Source organism: Eschrichtius robustus, chromosome 8 (assembly GCF_028021215.1).
Source record: "Eschrichtius robustus isolate mEscRob2 chromosome 8, mEscRob2.pri, whole genome shotgun sequence".
Lineage (NCBI taxonomy): Eukaryota > Metazoa > Chordata > Mammalia > Artiodactyla > Eschrichtiidae > Eschrichtius > Eschrichtius robustus.
Window position 1 is genome coordinate 42,030 of NC_090831.1, and position 24,999 is coordinate 67,028.

Consider the following 24,999-nt stretch of genomic DNA (forward strand, 5'->3'; position numbering starts at 1 on the left):
TTCATCACAATGTTCCATGACACTTGTCATCACAATGCCCCATGACACCTGTCATCACAATGCTGAATGGCCTTTCTCATCACAATGCTCCCTGAACCGTGGCATCACAATGTTCCAGGACAATTGTCATCAAAATGATCCATGACCACTTGTCATCACAATCCCCAATGACCCATGACATCACAATGAACCATGTCCTTAGTCATCACAATGCTCCCTGAACCGTGTCAACACAGTGCTTCAAGAACCTTGTCATCACAATGATCCATGACACCTGTTATCACAATGCTATATGACCCATATCATCACAATGCTCCATACCCTTGTTATCACAATGCTCCATGACACCTGTCATCACAATTCTGCATGACACTTAGCATCACAATGTTCCATGATCCCTGTAATCACAATGATCCATGACCCCTTTCCTCACAATAATCCAGAACCCATTTCATCCCAATGATCCATTCCTCTTGTCATCACAATGCACCAAGACAATTGTCCTCACAATGTTCCATGGCCCCTGTCATCGCAGTGCTCCATGATACATATCTTCATAATTCTAGATGACCACTGTCATCACAATGCCCCATGACACCTGTCTTCACATTTCTCCATGGCACTTGTCATCTCAGTGCTCCATGAACCGTGTCATCACAATATTCCAGGACACTTGTCGTCACAATGATCCTTGACCACATTCATCTGAATACTCCATGGCCTAGGTATTCACAATTTTTCATGGCCCCTGAAATCCAATTGCTCCATGTTCCCGTTCTTCACAATGCTCCATGACCACTGTCAACACAATGTCCCATGAGGCCTGTCATCACAATGCTCCAAGGCCCCTTTCATCACTATGCTCCATGATCCCTGTCATCACAATATTCTAGAACAATTTTCATCACAATGCTCCATGACCACTGTCATCACAATGCTCCATTCCCTTTTCATCACAGTGCTACAGAATTTTTATCATCACAATATTCCATAACCGTGTCATCACAATGCTCCATGACCCCTGTCATCACAATGCTTCACGAAACTTGTCATCACAATGCTCCATGGCCCTTGGCATCACAGTGACCCCTGGTGCTTTTAATTACAGTGCTCAATGACAACATTCATCACCATGCTCCATGACCTTTTTCATCACAATGCTCCAAGGGTCTTTTCGTTACAATGCCACATGTTCCCTTTCATCAAAAGGCTCCATGACCATTGTCATCACAATGCACCATGCCCCTATCATCACATTACTCCCTGACGCCTGTAATCGCAATGACCATGAAGCCTTTCATCACAATGTGCCATGGCTTTGTCATCACAATGCTCTATGGCCCCTATAATCACAATGCTCAAAGACCCCCTTCATCACAATGCTCCATGCCCTTGTCATCACACTGCTTCAAGAACTTTGTCATCACAATGTTCCATGCCATGACCCCTTTCATCACAATGTTCCATGACACTTGTCATCACAATGCTCCCTGAACCGTGTGAACACAGTGCTTCAAGAACCTTGTCATCACAATGTTCCATGACCCTTGACATCACAATGCCCCATGACCCGTGTCATCACAAAGCTGAATGGCCTTTCTCATCACAATGTTCCCTGAACCCTGGCATCACAATGTTCCAGGACAATTGTCATCAAAATGATCCATGACCACTTGTCATCACAATCCCCAATGACCCATGACATCACAAGGCACCATGTCCTTAGTCATCACAGTGCTCCCTGAACCGTGTCAACACAGTGCTTCAAGAACCTTGTCATCACAATGTTCCATGACACCTGTTATCACAATGCTATATGACCCATGTCATCACAATGCTCCATGCCCTTGTTATCACAATGCTCCATGACCCCTGTCATCACAATGCTGCATGACACTTGGCATCACAATGTTCCATGATCCCTGTAATCACAATGATCCATGACCCCTTTCCTCACAATAATCCAGAACCCATTTCATCCCAATGCTCCATGCCTCTTGTCATCACAATGCACCAAGACAATTGTCCTCACAATGTTCCATGGCCCCTGTCATCGCAGTGCTCCATGATACATATCTTCATAATTCTAGATGACCACTGTCATCACAATGCCCCATGACACCTGTCTTCACATTTCTCCATGGCCCTTGTCATCTCAATGCTCCATGAACCGTGTCATCACAATATTCCAGGACACTTGTCGTCACAATGATCCTTGACCACATTCATCTGAATACTCCATGGCCTAGGTATTCACAATTTTTCATGGCCCCTGAAATCCTCTTGCTCCATGTTCCCGTTCTTCACAATGCTCCATGACCACTGTCAACACAATGTCCCATGAGGCCTGTCATCACAATGCTCTATGGCCCCTTACATCACTATGCTCCATGATCCCTGTCATCACAATGTCCTAGAACAATTGTCGTCACAATGCTCCATGAACACTGTAATCGCAATGCTCCATTCCCTTTTCATCACAGTGCTACAGAATTCTTGTCATCACAATATTCCATAATCGTGTCATCACAATGCTCCATGACCCCTGTCATCACAATGCTCCACGACACTTGTCATCACAATGCTCCATGGCCCTTGGCATCACAGTGACCCCTGGTGCTTTTCATCACAGTGCTCCATGACAACATTCATCACCATGCTCCATGACCGTTTTCATCACAATGCTCCAAGGGTCTTGTCATTACTATGCCACATGTCCCCTTTCATCAAAAGACTCCATGACCATTGTCATCACAATGCACCATGCCCCTATCATCACAATAATCCCTGACGCCTGTAATCGCAATGACCATGAAGCCTTTCATCACAATGTGCCATGGCTGTGTCATCACAATGCTCCATGGCCCCTATAATCACAGTGCTCCAAGACCCCCTTCAACACAATGCTCCATGCCCTTTTCATCACAATGCTCTAGAACACTTGTCATCACAATGTTCCATGACCGTGTCAACACAAGGGTCCATGATCAATGACATCACAATTCTCCATGACCCTTGTCATCACAATGTTCCATGGCTCTTCCAATAACAATGATCCATCACCCCTTTCCTCTCAATGCTCCTGTGCCCCTTTCATCCCTCTGCTCCATGCCAATTGTCATCACAATGCACCATGCCCTTTTCAGCACAATGCTCCTTGGCCCCTGTCATCAAAATGCTTCATGCCCTTGTCATCACAATGTTCTAGATCACTTCTCATCCCTATGCCCCATGCCCGTGTCAACACAATGCTCCACGCCCCCTGCCATCAAAATTCTATATTACCCATGTCATCACAATGCTCCATGCCCTTGTCATCACACTGCTTCAAGAACTTTGTCATCACAATGCCCCATGACCCCTGTCATCACAATGTTCCATGGCCTTTCTCATCACAATGCTCCCTGAACCGTGTCAACACAGTGCTTCAAGAACCTTGTTATCACAATGTTCCATGACACCTGTTATCACAATGCTATATGACCCTTATCATCACAATGCCCCACGCCCTTGTTATCACAATGCTCCATGACACCGGTCATCACAATGCTCCATGGCATTTGTTTGTCATCACAATGCTCCATGACCCCTGTCGTCACAATGCTCCATGACACCTGGCATCACAATGCTCCCTGCCGTTGTCATCACAATGCTCCAGAACTCTTGTCATCATAATGCTCCATGCCCTTGTCATCACACTGCTTCAAGAACTTTGTCATCACCATGTTCCATGACCCCTTTCATCAAAATGTTCCATGACACTTGTCATCACAACGCCCCATGACCTGTGTCATCACAATGCTGAATGGCCTTTCTCATCACAATGCTCCCTGAACCGTGGCATCACAATGTTTCAGGACAATTGTCATCAAAATGATCCATGACCACTTGTCATCAAAATCCCCAATGACCCATGACATCACATTGCACCATGTCCTTAGTCATCACAGTGCTCCCTGAACCGTGTCAACACAGTGCTTCAAGAACCTTGTCATCACAATGTTCCATGACACCTGTTATCACAATGCTATATGACCCATGTCATCACAATGCTCCATGCCCTTGTTATCACAATGCTCCATGACCCCTGTCATCACAATGCTGCATGACACTTGGCATCACAGTGTTCCATGATCCCTGTAATCACAATGATCCATGACCCCTTTCCTCACAATAATCCAGAACCCATTTCATCCCAATGCTCCATGCCTCTTGTCATCACAATGCACCAAGACAATTGTCCTCACAATGTTCCATGGCCCCTGTCATCGCAGTGCTCCATGATACATATCTTCATAATTCTAGATGACCACTGTCATCACAATGCCCCATGACACCTGTCTTCACATTTCGCCATGGCCCTTGTCATCTCAATGCTCCATGAACCGTGTCATCACAATATTCCAGGACACTTGTCGTCACAATGATCTTTGACCACATTCATCTGAATACTCCATGGCCTAGGTATTCACAATTTTTCATGGCCCCTGAAATCCTCTTGCTCCATGTTCCCGTTCTTCACAATGCTCCATGACCACTGTCAACACAATGTCCCATGAGGCCTGTCATCACAATGCTCCATGGCCCCTTTCATCACTATGCTCCATGATCCCTGTCATCACAATGTCCTAGAACAATTGTCGTCACAATGCTCCATGAACACTGTAATCGCAATGCTCCATTCCCTTTTCATCACAGTGCTACAGAATTCTTGCCATCACAATAATCCATAACCGTGTCATCACAAAGCTCTGTGACCCCTGTCATCACAATGCTCCACGACACTTGTCAGCACAATGCTCCATGGCCCTTGTCATCACAGTGACCCCTGGTGCTTTTCATCACAGTGCTCCATGACAACATTCATCACCATGCTCCATGACCTTTTTCATCACAATGCTCCAAGGGTCTTGTCGTTACAATGCCACATGTCCCCTTTCATCAAAATGCTCCATGACCATTGTCATCACAATGCACCATGCCCCTATCATCACAATACTCCCTGACGCCTGTAATCGCACTGACCATGAAGCCTTTCATCACAATGCGCCATGGCTTTGTCATCACAATGCTCCATGGCTCCTATAATCACAATGCTCCAAGACCCCCTTCAACACAATGCTCCATGCCCTTTTCATCACAATGCTCTAGAACACTTTCATCACAATGTTCCATGACCGTGTCAACACAAGGGTCCATGATCCATGACATCACAATTCGCCATGACCTTTGTCATCACAATGTTCCATGGCTCTTCCAATCGCAATGATCCATGACCCCTTTCCTCACAATGCTCCTGTGCCCCTTTCATCACACTGCTCCATGCCAATTGTCTTCACAATGCACCATGCCCTTTTCAGCACAATGCTCCTTGGCCCCTGTCATCAAAATGCTTCATGCCCTTGTCATCACAATGTTCTAGATCACTTCTCATCCCTATGCCCCATGCCCGTGTCAACAGAATGCTCCACGCCCCCTGCCATCAAAATTCTATATTACCCATGTCATCACAATGCTCCATGCCCTTGTCATCACACTGCTTCAAGAACTTTGTCATCACAATGTTCCATGACCCCTTTCATCACAATGTTCCATGACACTTGTCATCACAATGCCCCATGACCCGTGTCATCACAATGCTGAATGGCCTTTCTCATCACCATGATCCCTGAACCGTGGCATCACAATGTTCCAGGACAATTGTCATCCAAATGATTCATGACCACTTTTCGTCACAATCCCCAATGACCCATGACATCACAATGCACCATGTCCTTAGTCATCATAGTGCTCCCTGAACCCAGTCAACACAGTGCTTCAAGAACCTTGTCATCACAATGTTCCATGACACCTGTTATCACAATGCTATATGACCCATGTCATCACAATGCTCCATGCCCTTGTTATCACAATGCTCCATGACCCCTGTCATCACAATGCTGCATGACACTTGGCCTCACAATGTTCCATGATCCCTGTAATCACAATGATCCATGAAACATTTCCTCACAATAATCGAGAACCCATTTCATCACAATGCTCCATGCCTCTTGTCATCACAATGCACCAAGACAATTGTCCTCACAATTTTCCATGGCCCCTGTCATCGCACTGCTCCATGATACATATCTTCATAGTTCTAGATGACCACTGTCATCACAATGCCCCATGACACCTGTCTTCACATTTCGCCATGGCCCTTGTCATCTCAATGCTCCATGAACCGTGTCATCACAATATTCCAGGACACTTGTCGTCACAATGATCCTTGACCACATTCATCTGAATACTCCATGGACTAGGTATTCACAATTTTTCATGGCCCCTGAAATCCTCTTGCTCCATGTTCCCGTTCTTCACAATGCTCCTTGACCACTGTCAACACAATGTCCCATGAGGCCTGTCATCACAATGCTCTATGGCCCCTTTCATCACTATGCTCCATGATCCCTGTCATCACAATGTCCTAGAACAATTGTCGTCACAATGCTCCATGAACACTCTAATCGCAATGCTCCATTCCCTTTTCATCACAGTGCTACAGAATTCTTGTCATCACAATATTCCATAATCGTGTCATCACAATGCTCCATGACCCCTGTCATCACAATGCTCCACGACACTTGTCATCACAATGCTCCATGGCCCTTGGCAACACAGTGACCCCTGGTGCTTTTCATCACAGTGCTCCATGACAACATTCATCACCATGCTCCATGACCGTTTTCATCACAATGCTCCAAGGGTCTTGTCGTTACTATGCCACATGTCCCCTTTCATCAAAAGACTCCATGACCATTGTCATCACAATGCACCATGCCCCTATCATCACAATAATCCCTGACGCCTGTAATCGCAATGACCATGAAGCCTTTCATCACAATGTGCCATGGCTGTGTCATCACAATGCTCCATGGCCCCTATAATCACAGTGCTCCAAGACCCCCTTCCTCACAATGCTCCATGCCCTTTTCATCACAATGCTCTAGAACACTTGTCATCACAATGTTCCTTGACCGTGTCAGCACAAGGGTCCATGAACCATGACATCACAATTCTCCATGACCCTTGTCATCACAATGTTCCATGGCTCTTCCAATCACAATGATCCATGACCCCTTTCCTCACAATGCTCCTGTGCCCCTTTCATCACACTGCTCCATGTCACTTGTCATCACAATGCTCCATGCCCTTTTCAGCACAATGCTCCTTGGCCCCTGTCGTCAAAATGCTTCATGCCCTTGTCATCACAATGTTCTAGATCACTTCTCATCCCAATGCCCCATGCCCGTGTCAACACAATGCTCCACGCCCCCTGCCATCACTATTCTATATTAACCATGTCATCACAATGCTCCATGCCCTTGTCATCACACTGCTTCAAGAACTTTGTCATCACAATGTTCCATGACCCCTTTCATCACAATGTTCCATGACACTTGTCATCACAATGCTCCCTGCCATTGTCATCACAATGCTCCAGAACTCTTGTCATCATAATGCTCCATGTCCTTGTCATCACAATGCTCCATGACACATGTCATCACAGTGCTCCATGACACTTGTCATCACAATGCCCCATGACCCCTTTCATCACAATGCTCCATGGCCTTTCTCATCACAATGCTCCCTGAACCGTATCAACACAGTGCTTCAAGAACCTTGTTATCACAATGTTCCATGACAGCTGTTATCAGAAAGCTCCATGGCCCCTTTCATCACTATGCTCCATGATCCCTGTCATCACAATGCTCCATGGCCCCTTTCATCACTATGCTCCATGATCCCTGTCATCACAATGTCCTAGAACAATTGTCGTCACAATGCTCCATGAACACTCTAATCGCAATGCTCCATTCCCTTTTCATCACAGTGCTACAGAATTCTTGTCATCACATTATTCCATAACCGTGTCATCAATATGCTCCATGAACCCTGTCATCACAATTCTTCACGAAACTTGTCATCACAATGCTCCATGGCCCTTGGCATCACAGTGACCCCTGGTGCTTTTCATCACAGTGCTCCATGACAACATTCATCACCATGCTCCATGACCTTTTTCATCGCAATGCTCCAAGGGTCTTGTCGTTACAATGCCATATGTCCCCTTTCATCAAAAGGCTCCATGACCATTGTCATCACAATGCACCATGCCCCTATCATCACAATACTCCCTAACGCCTGCAATTGCAATGACCATGAAGCCTTTCATCACAATGTGCCATGGCTTTGTCATCACAATGCTCCATGGCCCCTATAATCACAGTGCTCCAAGACCCCCTTCCTCACAATGCTCCATGCCCTTTTCATCACAATGCTCTAGAACACTTGTCATCACAATGTTCCTTGACCGTGTCAGCACAAGGGTCCATGAACCATGACATCACAATTCTCCATGACCCTTGTCATCACAATGTTCCATGGCTCTTCCAATCACAATGATCCATGACCCCTTTCCTCACAATGCTCCTGTGCCCCTTTCATCACACTGCTCCATGTCACTTGTCATCACAATGCTCCATGCCCTTTTCAGCACAATGCTCCTTGGCCCCTGTCGTCAAAATGCTTCATGCCCTTGTCATCACAATGTTCTAGATCACTTCTCATCCCAATGCCCCATGCCCGTGTCAACACAATGCTCCACGCCCCCTGCCATCAAAATTCTATATTACCCATATCATCACAATGCTATATGCCCTTGTCATCACACTGCTTCAAGAACTTTGTCATCACAATGTTTCATGACCCCTTTCATCACAATGTTCCATGACACTTGTCATCACATTGCCCCATGACGCCTGTCATCACAATGCTCCATGGCCTTTCTCATCACAATGCTCCCTGAACAGTGTCAACACAGTGATTCAAGAACCTTGTTATCACAATGTTCCATGACACCTGTTATCACAATGCTATATGACCCATATCATCACAATGATCCATGCCCTTGTTATCACAATGCTCCATGACGACTGTCATCACAATGCTGCATGACACTTGGCATCACAATGTTCAATGATCCCTGTAATCACAATGATCCTTGACCCTTGTCATCACAATGTTGCATGATCCCTGTCATCAAAATTTTCCATAACCACTCTCATCCCATGTCTCCAGGATCCTATTCATCAAAATGCTCCATGCCCCTTGACATCACAATGCCCCATGACTCCTGTCATCACAATGCTCCATGGCATTTGTTTGTCATCACAATGCTCCATGACCCCTGTCCTCACAATGCTCGATGACCCTTGGCATCACAATGCTCCCTGCCGTTTTCATCACAATGCTCCAGAACTTTTGTCATCATAATGCTCCATGTCCTTATCATCACAATGCTCCATGACACTTGTCATCACAATGTCCCATGACCCTGTCATCAGAGTGCTCCTTGATATCTTTCTTCACAATTCTAGATGACCACTGTCTTCACAATGCACCATGAAACCTGTCAGCACAACTCGCAATGGCCCTTGTCATCACAATGCTACATGAATGGTGTCATCACAATATTCCAGGACACTTGCCATCAGAAAGATCCATGACCACATTCATCACAATGCTTCATGACCACTGTCATCACAATGCTCGATGACCCTTGTCATCACAATGCTTCATGCCGTTCTCATCAGAATGCTCCATGGCCACTCTAATCACAATGGTCCATGCCCTTTTTATCACAATGCTCCTGAATTCTTGTCATCATAATGTTCCATGGCCGTGTCATCACAATGCTCCATGAGACTTGCCATCGCAAGGCCCCATGACCCCTGTCCTCACAATGCTCCATGGCCCCTGTCATCACAGTGTTCCATACATTTCTTCACAATTCTAGATGACCACTGTCATCACAATGCCCCATGACACCTGTCTTCTCATTTCGCCATGGCCCTTGTCATCTCAATGCTCCATGGCCCCTTTCATCACTATGCTCCATGAGCCCTGTCATCACAATGTCCTAGAGTAATTGTCGTCACAGTGCTCCGTGACCCCTGTAATCGCAATGCTCCATTCCCTTTTCATCATAGTGCTACAGAATTATTGTCATCACAATATTCCATAACCGTGTCATCACAATGCTCCGTGACCCCTGTCATCACAATGCTCCATGACACTTGTCAGCACAATGCTCCATGGCCCTTGTCATCACAGTGACCCCTGGTGGTTTTCATCACAGTGCTTCATGATAACATTCATCACCATGCTCAATGACCACTGTCATCACAATGCACCATGCCCCTATCATCACAATACTCCCTGACGCCTGTAATCGCAATGACCATGACCCTTTCATCACAATGTGCCATGGCTGTGTCATCCCAATGCTCCATGTCCCCTATAATCACAGTGCTCCAAGACCCCCTTCATCAAAATGCTCCATGTCCTTTTCATCACAGTGCTCTAGAACTCTTGTCATCACAATGTTCCTTGACCGTGTCAACACAAGGGTCCATGATCCATGACATCACAATTCTCCATGACCCTTGTCATCACAACGTTCCATGGCTCTTCCAATCACAATGATCCATGACCCCTTTCCTCACAATGCTCCTGTGCCCCTTTCATCACACTGCTCCATGCCAAGTTTCATCACAATGCACCATGCCCTTGTCAGCACAATGCTCCTTGGCCCCTGTCATCAAAATTCTTCATGCCCTTGTCATCACAATGTTCTAGATCACTTCTCATCACAATGCTCCATGCCCGTCTCAACACAATGCTCCACGCCCCCTGCCATCAAAATTCTATATTACCCATGTCATCACAATGCTCCATGCCCTTGTCATCACACTGCTTCAAGAACTTTGTCATCACAATGTTCCATGACCCCTTTCATCACAATGTTCCATGACACTTGTCATCACATTGCCCCATGAATCCTATCATCACAATGCTCCATGGTCTTTCTCTTCACAATGCTCCCTGAACCGTGTCAACACAGTGCTTCAAGAACCTTGTTATCACAATGTTCCATGATACCTGTTATCACAATGCTATATGACCCTTATCATCACAATGCTCCATGCCCTTGTTATCACAATGCTCCATGACGCCTGTCATCACAATGCTGCATGACACTTGGCATCACAATGTTCCATGATCCCTGTAATCACAATGATCCATGACCCTTGTCATCACAATGTTGCATGATCCCTGTCATCAAAATTTTCCATAACCACTCTCATCCCATGTCTCCAGGACCCTATTCATCAAAATGCTCCATGCCCCTTGACATCACAATGCCCCATGACTCCTGTCATCACAATGCTCCATGGCATTTGTTTGTCATCACATTGCTCCATGACCCCTCTCATCACAATGCTCGATGACCCTTGGCATCACAATGTTCCCTGCCATTGTCATTACAATGCTCCAGAACACTTGTCATCATAATTCTCCATGCCCTTGTCATCACACTGCTTCAAGAACTTTGTCATCACAATGTTCCATGACCCCTTTAATCACAATGTTCCATGACACTTGTCATCACAATGCCCCATGACACTTGTCATCACAATGTCCCATGACCCCTGTCATCACAAAACTCCATGGCCCCTGTCATCACAGTACTCCATGAAACCTGTCAGCACAACTCGCCATGGCCCTTGTCATCACAATGCTACATGAAAGGTGTCATCACAATATTCCAGGACACTTGCCATCACAAAGATCCATGACCACATTCATCACACTGCTTCATGTCCAATGTCATTACAATGCTCGATGACCCTTGTCATCACAGTGCTCCATGCCGTTGTCATCAGAATGCTCCATGGCCCCTCTAATCACAATGGTCCATGCCCTTTTTATCACAATGCTCCTGAATTCTTGTCATCATAATGTTCCATGGCCGTGTCATCACAATGCTCCATGACACTTGTCATCACAATGCCCCATGACCCCTGTCATCACAATGCTCCATGGCACCTGTCATCACAGTGCTCCATGATATCTTTCTTCACAATTCTAGATGACCACTTTCATCACAATGCCCCATGACACCTGTCTTCACATTTCGCCATGGCCCTTGTCATCGCAATGCTCCATGAACCGTGTCATCACAATATTCCAGGACACTTGTCGTCACAATGATCCTTGACCACATTCATCTGAATACTCCATGGCCTAGGTAATCACAATATTTCATGGCCCCTGAAACCCAATTGTTCCATGTTCCCTTTCTTCACAATGCTCCATGACCGCTGTCAACACAATGTCCCATGACGCCAGTCATCACAATGCTCCATGGCCCCTTTCATCACTATGCTCCATGATCCCTGTCATCACAATGTCCTAGAACAATTGTCGTCAGAATGCTCCGTGACCCATGTCATCGCAATGCTCCATTCCCTTTTCATCACAGTGCTACAGAATTCTTGTCATCACAATATTCCATAAACGTGTCATCACATTGCTCCATGACCCCTGTCATCACAATGCTCCACGACACTTTTCAGCACAATGCTCCATGGCCCTTGTCATCACAGTGACCCCTGGGGCTTTTCTTTACAGTGCTCCATGACAACATTCATCACCATGCTCCATGACCTTTTTCATCACAATGCTCCAAGCGTCTTGTCGTTACAATGCCACATGTCCCCTTTCATCAAAAGGCTCCATGACCGTTGTCATCACAATGCACCATGCCCCTATCATCACAAAACTCCCTGACGCCTGTAATCGCAATGACCATGAAGCCTTTCATCACAATGTGCCATGGCTTTGTCATCCCAATGCTCCATGTCCCCTATAATCACAGTGCTCCAAGACCCCCTTCATCACAATGCTCCATGTCCTTTTCATCACAGTGCTCTTGAACTCTTGTCATCACAATGTTCCATGACCGTGTCAACACAAGGGTCCATGATCCATGACATCACAATTCTCCATGACCCTTGTCATCACAATGTTCCATGGCTCTTCCAATCACAATGATCCATGACCCCTTTCCTCACAATGCTCCTGTGCCCCTTTCATCACACTGCTCCATGCCAATTTTCATCACAATGCACCATGCCCTTTTCGGCACAATGTTCCTAGGCCCCTTTCATCAAAATGCTTCATGCCCTTGTCATCACAATGTTCTAGATCACTTCTCATCCCAATGCCCCATGCCTGTGTCAACACAATGCTCCACGCCCCCTGCCATCAAAATTCTATATTACCCATGTCATCACAATGCTCCATGCCCTTGTCATCACACTGCTTCAAGAACTTTGTCATCACAATGTTCCATGACCCCTTTCATCACAATGTTCCATGACACTTGTCATCACATTGCCCCATGAATCCTATCATCACAATGCTCCATGGTCTTTCTCTTCACAATGCTCCCTGAACCGTGTCAACACAGTGCTTCAAGAACCTTGTTATCACAATGTTCCATGATACCTGTTATCACAATGCTATATGACCCTTATCATCACAATGCTCCATGCCCTTGTTATCACAATGCTCCATGACGCCTGTCATCACAATGCTGCATGACACTTGGCATCACAGTGTTCCATGATCCCTGTAATCACAATGATCCATGACCCTTGTCATCACAATGTTGCATGATCCCTGTCATCAAAATTTTCCATCACCACTCTCATCCCATTGCTCCAGGACCCTATTCATCAAAATGTTCCATGCCCTTGACATCACAATGCCCCATGACTCCTGTCATCACAAAGCTCCATGGCATTTGTCATCACAATGCTCCATGACCCTTGTCATCACAATACTCGATGACCCTTGGCATCACAATGCTCCCTGCCGTTGTCATCACAATGCTCCAGAACTCTTTTCATCATAATTCTCCATGCCCTTGTCATCACACTGCTTCAAGAGCTTTGTCATCACAATGTTCCATGACCCCTTTCATCACAATGTTCCATGACACTTGTCATCACAATGCCCCATGACCCCTGTCATCACAATGCTGAATGGCCTTTCGCATCACAATGCTCCATGAACCATGGCATCACAATGTTCCAGGACAATTGTCATCAAAATGATCCATGACCACTTGTCATCACAATCCCCAATTACCCATGACATCACAATGCACCATGTCCTTAGTCATCACAATGCTCCCTGAACCGTGTCAACACAGTGCTTCAAGAACTTTGTTATCACAATGTTCCATGACACCTGTTATCACAATGCTATATGACCCTTATCATCACAATGCTCCATGTCCTTGTTATCACAATGCTCCATGACGCCTGTCATCACAATGCTGCATGACACTTGGCATCACAATGTTCCATGATCCCTGTAATCACAATGATCCATGACCCTTGTCATTACAATGTTGCATGATCCCTGTCATCAAAATTTTCCATAACCACTCTCATCCCATGGCTCCAGGACCCTATTCATCAAAATGTTCCATGCCCCTTGACATCACAATGCCCCATGACTCCTGTCATCACAAAGCTCCATGGCATTTGTCATCACAATGCTCCATGACCCTTGTCATCACAATACTCGATGACCCTTGGCATCACAATGCTCCCTGCCGTTGTCATCACAATGCTCCAGAACTCTTGTCATCATAATTCTCCATGCCCTTGTCATCACACTGCTTCAAGAACTTTGTCATCACAATGTTCCATGACCCCTTTCATCACAATGTTCTATGACACTTGTCATCACAATGCCCCATGACCCCTGTCATCACAATGCTGAATGGCCTTTTGCACCACAATGCTCCATGAACCATGGCATCACAATGTTCCAGGACAATTGCCATCAAAATGATCCATGACCACTTCTCATCACAATCCCCAATTGCCCATGACATCACAATTTTCCATGTCCTTAGTCATCACAGTGCTCCCTGAACCTTGTCAACACAGTGCTTCAAGAACCTTGTCATCACAATGTTCTATGACACCTGTTATCACAATGCTATATGACCCATGTCATCACAATGCTCCATGCCCTTGTTATCACAATGCTCCATGACCCCTGTCATCACAATGCTGCATGACACTTGGCATCACAATGTTCCATGATCCCTGTAATCACAATGATCCATGACCCCTTTCCTCACAATAATCCAGAACCCATTCCATCCCAATGATCCATGCCTCTTGTCATCACAATGCACCAAGACAATTGTCCTCACAATGTTCCATGGCCCCTGTCATCGCAGTGCTCCATGATACATATCTTCATAATTCTAGATGACCACTGTCATCACAATGCCCCATGACACCTGTCTTCACAACTCGCCATGGCCCTTCTCATCTCAATGCTCCATGAATCATGTCATCACAATATTCCAGGACACTTGTCGTCACAATGATCCTTGACCACATTCATCTGAATACTCCATGGCCTAGGTATTCACAATTTTTCATGGCCCCTGAAATCCAATTGCTCCATGTTCCCCTTATTCACAATGCTCCATGACCACTGTCAACACAATGTCCCATGACGCCTGTCATCACAATGCTCCATGGCCCCTTTCATCACTATGCTCCATGATCGCTGTCGTCACAATATTCTAGAACAATTGTCATCACAATGCTCCATGACCCCTGCCATCACAATGCTTCACGACGCTTGTCAACACAATGCTCCATGGCCCTTGTCATCACAGTGACCCCTGGTGCTTTTCATCACAGTGCTCCATGACAACATTCATCACCATGCTCCAGGACCTTTTTCATCACAATGCTCCAAGGGTCTTGTCGTTACAATGCCACATGTCCCCTTTCATCAAAATGCTCCATGAACATTTTCATCACAATGCACCATGCCCCTATCATCGCAATACTCCCTGACGCCTGCAATCGCAATGACCATGAAGCCTTTCATCACAATGTGCCATGGCTTTGTCATCACAATGCTCCATGGCCCCTATAATCACAGTGCTCCAAGACCCCCTTCATCACAATGCTCCATGCCCTTTTCATCACAATGCTCTAGAACACTTGTCATCACAATGTTCCATGACCGTGTCAACACAAGGGTCCATGATCCATGACATCACAATTCTCCATGACCCTTGTCATCACAATGTTCCATGGCTCTTCCAATCACAATGATCCATGACCCCTTTCCTCACAATGCTCCTGTGCCCCTTTCCTCACACTGCTCCATGCCACTTGTCATCACAATGCACCATGCCCTTGTCAGCACAATGCTCCTTGTCCCCTGTCATCAAAATGCTTCATGCCCTTATCATCACAATGCACTAGATCACTCCTCATCACAATGCCCCATGCCCGAGTCAACACAATGCTCAACGCCCCTTGCCATCAAAATTCTATATTACCCCTGTCATCACAATGCTCCATGGCCTTTCTCATCACAATGCTCCCTGAAGCGTTTCAGCACAGTGCTTCAAGAACCTTGTTATCACAATGTTCAATGGCATCTGTTATCACAATGCTATATGACCCATATCATCACAATGCTCCATGCCCTTGTTATCACACTGCTCCATGATATCTTTCTTCACAATTCTAGATGACCATTGTCATCACAATGTCCCATGACACCTGTCTTCACTTTTCGCCGTGGCCCTTGTCATCACGTTGCTCCATGAACCGTGTCATCACAATATTCCAGGACACTTGTCGTCACAAGGAACCTTGGCCATATTCATCTGAATACTCCATGGCCTATTTTTTCACAATTTTTCATGGTCCCTGAATTCAAATTGCTCCATGTTCCCTTTCTTCACAAAGGTCCATGACCACTGTCAACACAATGTCCCATGAAGCCTGTCATCCCAATGCTCCATGGCCCCTTTAATCACTATGCTCCATGATCCATGTCATCCGAAGTTTCTAGAACAATTGTCATCACAATGCTCCATGACCCCTGTCATCACAATGCTCCATTCCCTTTTCATCACAGTGCTTCAGAATTCTGGTCATCACAATATTCCATAACCGTGTCATCACAATGCTCCATGATCCCTGTCATCACAATGCTCCACGACACTTGTCATCACAATGCTCCATGGTCCTTGTCATCACAGTGACCCCTGGTGCTGTTCATCACAATGCTCCATGACAACATTCATCACCATGCTCCATGACCTTTTTCATCACAATGCTCCAAGGGTCTTGTCGTTACAATGCCACATGTCCCCATTCATCAAAATGCTCCATGACCATTCTCATCACAATGCACCATGCCCCTATCAACACAATACTCCCTGACACCTGTAATCGCAATGACCATGAAGGCTTTCATCACAATGTGCCATGGCTGTGTCATCCCAATGCTCCATGTCCCCTATAATCACAGTGCTCCAAGACCCCCTTCTTCACAATGCTCCATGTCCTTTTCATCACAGTGCTCTAGAACTCTTGTCATCACAATGTTCCTTGACCGTGTCAACACAAGGGTCCATGATCTATGACATCACAATTCTCCATGACCCTTGTCATCACAATGTTCCATGGCTCTTCCAATCACAATGATCCATGACCCCTTTCCTCACAATGCTCCTGTGCCCCTTTCATCACACTGCTCCATGCCAATTTTCATCACAATGCACCATGCCCTTGTCAGCACAATGCTCCTTGGCCCCTGTCATCAAAATTCTTCATGCCCTTGTCATCACAATGTTCTAGATCACTTCTCATCACAATGCTCCATGCCCGTCTCAACACAATGCTCCACGCCCCCTGCCATCAAAATTCTATATTACCCATGTCATCACAATGCTCCATGCCCTTGTCATCACACTGCTTCAAGAACTTTGTCATCACAATGTTCCATGACCCCTTTCATCACAATGTTCCATGACACTTGTCATCACATTGCCCCATGAATCCTATCATCACAATGCTCCATGGTCTTTCTCTTCACAATGCTCCCTGAACCGTGTCAACACAGTGCTTCAAGAACCATGTTATCACAATGTTCCATGATACCTGTTATCACAATGCTATATGACCCTTATCATCACAATGCTCCATGCCCTTGTTATCACAATGCTCCATGACGCCTGTCATCACAATGCTGCATGACACTTGGCATCACAATGTTCCATGATCCCTGTAGTCACAATGATCCATGACCCTTGTCATCACAATGTTGCATGATCCCTGTCATCAAAATTTTCCATAACCACTCTCATCCCATGTCTCCAGGACCCTATTCATCAAAATGCTCCATGCCCCTTGACATCACGATGCCCCATGACTCCTGTCATCACAATGCTCCATGGCATTTGTTTGTCATCACATTGCTCCATGACCCCTCTCATCACAATGCTCGATGACCCTTGGCATCACAATGCTCCCTGCCATTGTCATTACAATGCTCCAGAACACTTGTCATCATAATTCTCCATGCCCTTGTCATCACACTGCTTCAAGAACTTTGTCATCACAATGTTCCATGACCCCTTTAATCACAATGTTCCATGACACTTGTCATCACAATGCCCCATGACACTTGTCATCACAATGTCCCATGACCCCTGTCATCACAAAGCTCCATGGCCCCTGTCATCACAGTGCTCCATGATATCTTTCTTCACAATTCTAGATGACCACTGTCATCACAATGCGCCATGAAACCTGTCAGCACAACTCGCCATGGCCCTTGTCATCACAATGCTACATGAAAGGTGTCATCACAATATTCCAGGACACTTGCCATCACAAAGATCCATGACCACATTCATCACACTGCTTCATGTCCAATGTCATCACAATGCTCGATGACCCTTGTCATCACAGTGCTCCATGCCGTTGTCATCAGAATGCTCCATGGCCCCTCTAATCACAATGGTCCATGCCCTTTTTATCACAATGCTCCTGAATTCTTGTCATCATAATGTTCCATGGCCGTGTCATCACAATGCTCCATGACACTTGTCATCACAATGCCCCATGACCCCTGTCATCACAATGCTCCATGGCACCTGTCATCACAGTGCTCCATGATATCTTTCTTCACAATTCTAGATGACCACTTTCATCACAATGCCCCATGACACCTGTCTTCACATTTCGCCATGGCCCTTGTCATCGCAATGCTCCATGAACCGTGTCATCACAATATTCCAGGACACTTGTCGTCACAATGATCCTTGACCACATTCATCTGAATACTCCATGGCCTAGGTAATCACAATATTTCATGGCCCCTGAAACCCAATTGTTCCATGTTCCCTTTCTTCACAATGCTCCATGACCGCTGTCAACACAATGTCCCATGACGCCAGTCATCACAATGCTCCATGGCCCCTTTCATCACTATGCTCCATGATCCCTGTCATCACAATGTCCTAGAACAATTGTCGTCAGAATGCTCCGTGACCCATGTCATCGCAATGCTCCATTCCCTTTTCATCACAGTGCTACAGAATTCTTGTCATCACAATATTCCATAAACGTGTCATCACATTGCTCCATGACCCCTGTCATCACAATGCTCCACGACACTTTTCAGCACAATGCTCCATGGCCCTTGTCATCACAGTGACCCCTGGGGCTTTTCTTTACAGTGCTCCATGACAACATTCATCACCATGCTCCATGACCTTTTTCATCACAATGCTCCAAGCGTCTTGTCGTTACAATGCCACATGTCCCCTTTCATCAAAAGGCTCCATGACCGTTGTCATCACAATGCACCATGCCCCTATCATCACAAAACTCCCTGACGCCTGTAATCGCAATGACCATGAAGCCTTTCATCACAATGTGCCATGGCTTTGTCATCCCAATGCTCCATGTCCCCTATAATCACAGTGCTCCAAGACCCCCTTCATCACAATGCTCCATGTCCTTTTCATCACAGTGCTCTTGAACTATTGTCATCACAATGTTCCATGACCGTGTCAACACAAGGGTCCATGATCCATGACATCACAATTCTCCATGACCCTTGTCATCACAATGTTCCATGGCTCTTCCAATCACAATGATCCATGACCCCTTTCCTCACAATGCTCCTGTGCCCCTTTCATCACACTGCTCCATGCCAATTTTCATCACAATGCACCATGCCCTTTTCGGCACAATGTTCCTAGGCCCCTGTCATCAAAATTCTTCATGCCCTTGTCATCACAATGTTCTAGATCACTTCTCATCCCAATGCCCCATGCCTGTGTCAACACAATGCTCCACGCCCCCTTCCATCAAAATTCTATATTACCCATGTCATCACAATGCTCCATGCCCTTGTCATCACACTGCTTCAAGAACTTTGTCATCACAATGTTCCATGACCCCTTTCATCACAATGTTCCATGACACTTGTCATCACATTGCCCCATGAATCCTATCATCACAATGCTCCATGGTCTTTCTCTTCACAATGCTCCCTGAACCGTGTCAACACAGTGCTTCAAGAACCTTGTTATCACAATGTTCCATGATACCTGTTATCACAATGCTATATGACCCTTATCATCACAATGCTCCATGCCCTTGTTATCACAATGCTCCATGACGCCTGTCATCACAATGCTGCATGACACTTGGCATCACAGTGTTCCATGATCCCTGTAATCACAATGATCCATGACCCTTGTCATCACAATGTTGCATGATCCCTGTCATCAAAATTTTCCATAACCACTCTCATCCCATGGCTCCAGGACCCTATTCATTAAAATGTTCCATGCCCCTTGACATCACAATGCCCCATGACTCCTGTCATCACAAAGCTCCATGGCATTTGTCATCACAATGCTCCATGACCCTTGTCATCACAATACTCGATGACCCTTGGCATCACAATGCTCCCTGCCGTTGTCATCACAATGCTCCAGAACTCTTGTCATCATAATTCTCCATGCCCTTGTCATCACACTGCTTCAAGAACTTTGTCATCACAATGTTCCATGACCCCTTTCATCACAATGTTCCATGACACTTGTCATCACAATGCCCCATGACCCCTGTCATCACAATGCTGAATGGCCTTTCGCACCACAATGCTCCATGAACCATGGCATCACAATGTTCCAGGACAATTGCCATCAAAATGATCCATGACCACTTCTCATCACAATCCCCAATTACCCATGACATCACAATGCACCATGTCCTTAGTCATCACAGTGCTCCCTGAACCTTGTCAACACAGTGCTTCAAGAACTTTGTTATCACAATGTTCCATGACACCTGTTATCACAATGCTATATGACCCTTATCATCACAATGCTCCATGCCCTTGTTATCACAATGCTCCATGACGCCTGTCATCACAATGCTGCATGACACTTGGCATCACAATGTTCCATGATCCCTGTAATCACAATGATCCATGACCCTTGTCATCACAATGTTGCATGATCCCTGTCATCAAAATTTTCCATAACCACTCTCATCCCATGGCTCCAGGACCCTATTCATCAAAATGTTCCATGCCCCTTGACATCACAATGCCCCATGACTCCTGTCATCACAAAGCTCCATGGCATTTGTCATCACAATGCTCCATGACCCTTGTCATCACAATACTCGATGACCCTTGGCATCACAATGCTCCCTGCCGTTGTCATCACAATGCTCCAGAACTCTTGTCATCATAATTCTCCATGCCCTTGTCATCACACTGCTTCAAGAACTTTGTCATCACAATGTTCCATGACCCCTTTCATCACAATGTTCTATGACACTTGTCATCACAATGCCCCATGACCCCTGTCATCACAATGCTGAATGGCCTTTTGCACCACAATGCTCCATGAACCATGGCATCACAATGTTCCAGGACAATTGCCATCAAAATGATCCATGACCACTTCTCATCACAATCCCCAATTGCCCATGACATCACAATTTTCCATGTCCTTAGTCATCACAGTGCTCCCTGAACCTTGTCAACACAGTGCTTCAAGAAACTTGTCATCACAATGTTCTATGACACCTGTTATCACAATGCTATATGACCCATGTCATCACAATGCTCCATGCCCCCTGTCATCACAATGCTGCATGACACTTGGCATCACAATGTTCCATGATCCCTGTAATCACAATGATCCATGACCCTTGTCATCACAATGTTGCATGATCCCTGTCATCAAAATTTTCCATAACCACTCTCATCCCATGGCTCCAGGACCCTATTCATCAAAATGTTCCATGCCCCTTGACATCACAATGCCCCATGACTCCTGTCATCACAAAGCTCCATGGCATTTGTCATCACAATGCTCCATGACCCTTGTCATCACAATACTCGATGACCCTTGGCATCACAATGCTCCCTGCCGTTGTCATCACAATGCTCCAGAACTCTTGTCATCATAATTCTCCATGCCCTTGTCATCACACTGCTTCAAGAACTTTGTCATCACAATGTTCCATGACCCCTTTCATCACAATGTTCCATGACACTTGTCATCAAAATGCCCCATGACCCCTGTCATCACAATGCTGAATGGCCTTTCTCATCACAATGCTCCCTGAACCGTGGCATCACAATGTTCCAGGACAATTGTCATCAAAATTATCCATGACCACTTGTCATCACAATGCACCATGTCCTTAGTCATCACAGTGCTCCCTGAACCGTGTCAACACAGTGCTTCAAGAACCTTGTCATCACAATGTTCCATGACACCTGTTATCACAATGCTATATGACCCATGTCATCACAATTCTCCATGCCCTTGTTATCACAATGCTCCATGAACCCTGTCATCACAATGCTGCATGACACTTGGCATCACAATGTTCCATGATCCCTGTAATCACAATGATCCATGACCCCTTTCCTCACAATAATCCAGAACCCATTCCATCCCAATGATCCATGCCTCTTGTCATCACAATGCACCAAGACAATTGTCCTCACAATGTTCCATGGCCCCTGTCATCGCAGTGCTCCATGATACATATCTTCATAATTCTAGATGACCACTGTCATCACAATGCCCCATGACACCTGTCTTCACAACTCGCCATGGCCCTTCTCATCTCAATGCTCCATGAATCATGTCATCACAATATTCCAGGACACTTGTCGTCACAATGATCCTTGACCACATTCATCTGAATACTCCATGGCCTAGGTATTCACAATTTTTCATGGCCCCTGAAATCCAATTGCTCCATGTTCCCCTTATTCACAATGCTCCATGACCACTGTCAACACAATGTCCCATGACGCCTGTCATCACAATGCTCCATGGCCCCTTTCATCACTATGCTCCATGATCGCTGTCATCACAATATTCTAGAACAATTGTCATCACAATGCTCCATGACCCCTGCCATCACAATGCTTCACGACGCTTGTCAACACAATGCTCCATGGCCCTTGTCATCACAGTGACCCCTGGTGCTTTTCATCACAGTGCTCCATGACAACATTCATCACCATGCTCCAGGACCTTTTTCATCACAATGCTCCAAGGGTCTTGTCGTTACAATGCCACATGTCCCCTTTCATCAAAATGCTCCATGAACATTTTCATCACAATGCACCATGCCCCTATCATCGCAATACTCCCTGACGCCTGCAATCGCAATGACCATGAAGCCTTTCATCACAATGTGCCATGGCTTTGTCATCACAATGCTCCATGGCCCCTATAATCACAGTGCTCCAAGACCCCCTTCATCACAGTGCTCCATGCCCTTTTCATCACAATGCTCTAGAACACTTGTCATCACAATGTTCCATGACCGTGTCAACACAAGGGTCCATGATCCATGACATCACAATTCTCCATGACCCTTGTCATCACAATGTTCCATGGCTCTTCCAATCACAATGATCCATGACCCCTTTCCTCACAATGCTCCTGTGCCCCTTTCATCACACTGCTCCATGCCAATTTTCATCACAATGCACCATGCCCTTTTCGGCACAATGTTCCTAGGCCCCTGTCATCAAAATTCTTCATGCCCTTGTCATCACAATGTTCTAGATCACTTCTCATCCCAATGCCCCATGCCTGTGTCAACACAATGCTCCACGCCCCCTTCCATCAAAATTCTATATTACCCATGTCATCACAATGCTCCATGCCCTTGTCATCACACTGCTTCAAGAACTTTGTCATCACAATGTTCCATGACCCCTTTCATCACAATGTTCCATGACACTTGTCATCACATTGCCCCATGAATCCTATCATCACAATGCTCCATGGTCTTTCTCTTCACAATGCTCCCTGAACCGTGTCAACACAGTGCTTCAAGAACCTTGTTATCACAATGTTCCATGATACCTGTTATCACAATGCTATATGACCCTTATCATCACAATGCTCCATGTCCTTGTTATCACAATGCTCCATGACGCCTGTCATCACAATGCTGCATGACACTTGGCATCACAATGTTCCATGATCCCTGTAATCACAATGATCCATGACCCTTGTCATCACAATGTTGCATGATCCCTGTCATCAAAATTTTCCATAACCACTCTCATCCCATGTCTCCAGGACCCTATTCATCAAAATGCTCCATGCCCCTTGACATCACGATGCCCCATGACTCCTGTCATCACAATGCTCCATGGCATTTGTTTGTCATCACATTGCTCCATGACCCCTCTCATCACAATGCTCGATGACCCTTGGCATCACAATGCTCCCTGCCATTGTCATTACAATGCTCCAGAACACTTGTCATCATAATTCTCCATGCCCTTGTCATCACACTGCTTCAAGAACTTTGTCATCACAATGTTCCATGACCCCTTTAATCACAATGTTCCATGACACTTGTCATCACAATGCCCCATGACACTTGTCATCACAATGTCCCATGACCCCTGTCATCACAAAGCTCCATGGCCCCTGTCATCACAGTGCTCCATGATATCTTTCTTCACAATTCTAGATGACCACTGTCATCACAATGCGCCATGAAACCTGTCAGCACAACTCGCCATGGCCCTTGTCATCACAATGCTAAATGAAAGGTGTCATCACAATATTCCAGGACACTTGCCATCACAAAGATCCATGACCACATTCATCACACTGCTTCATGTCCAATGTCATCACAATGCTCGATGACCCTTGTCATCACAGTGCTCCATGCCGTTGTCATC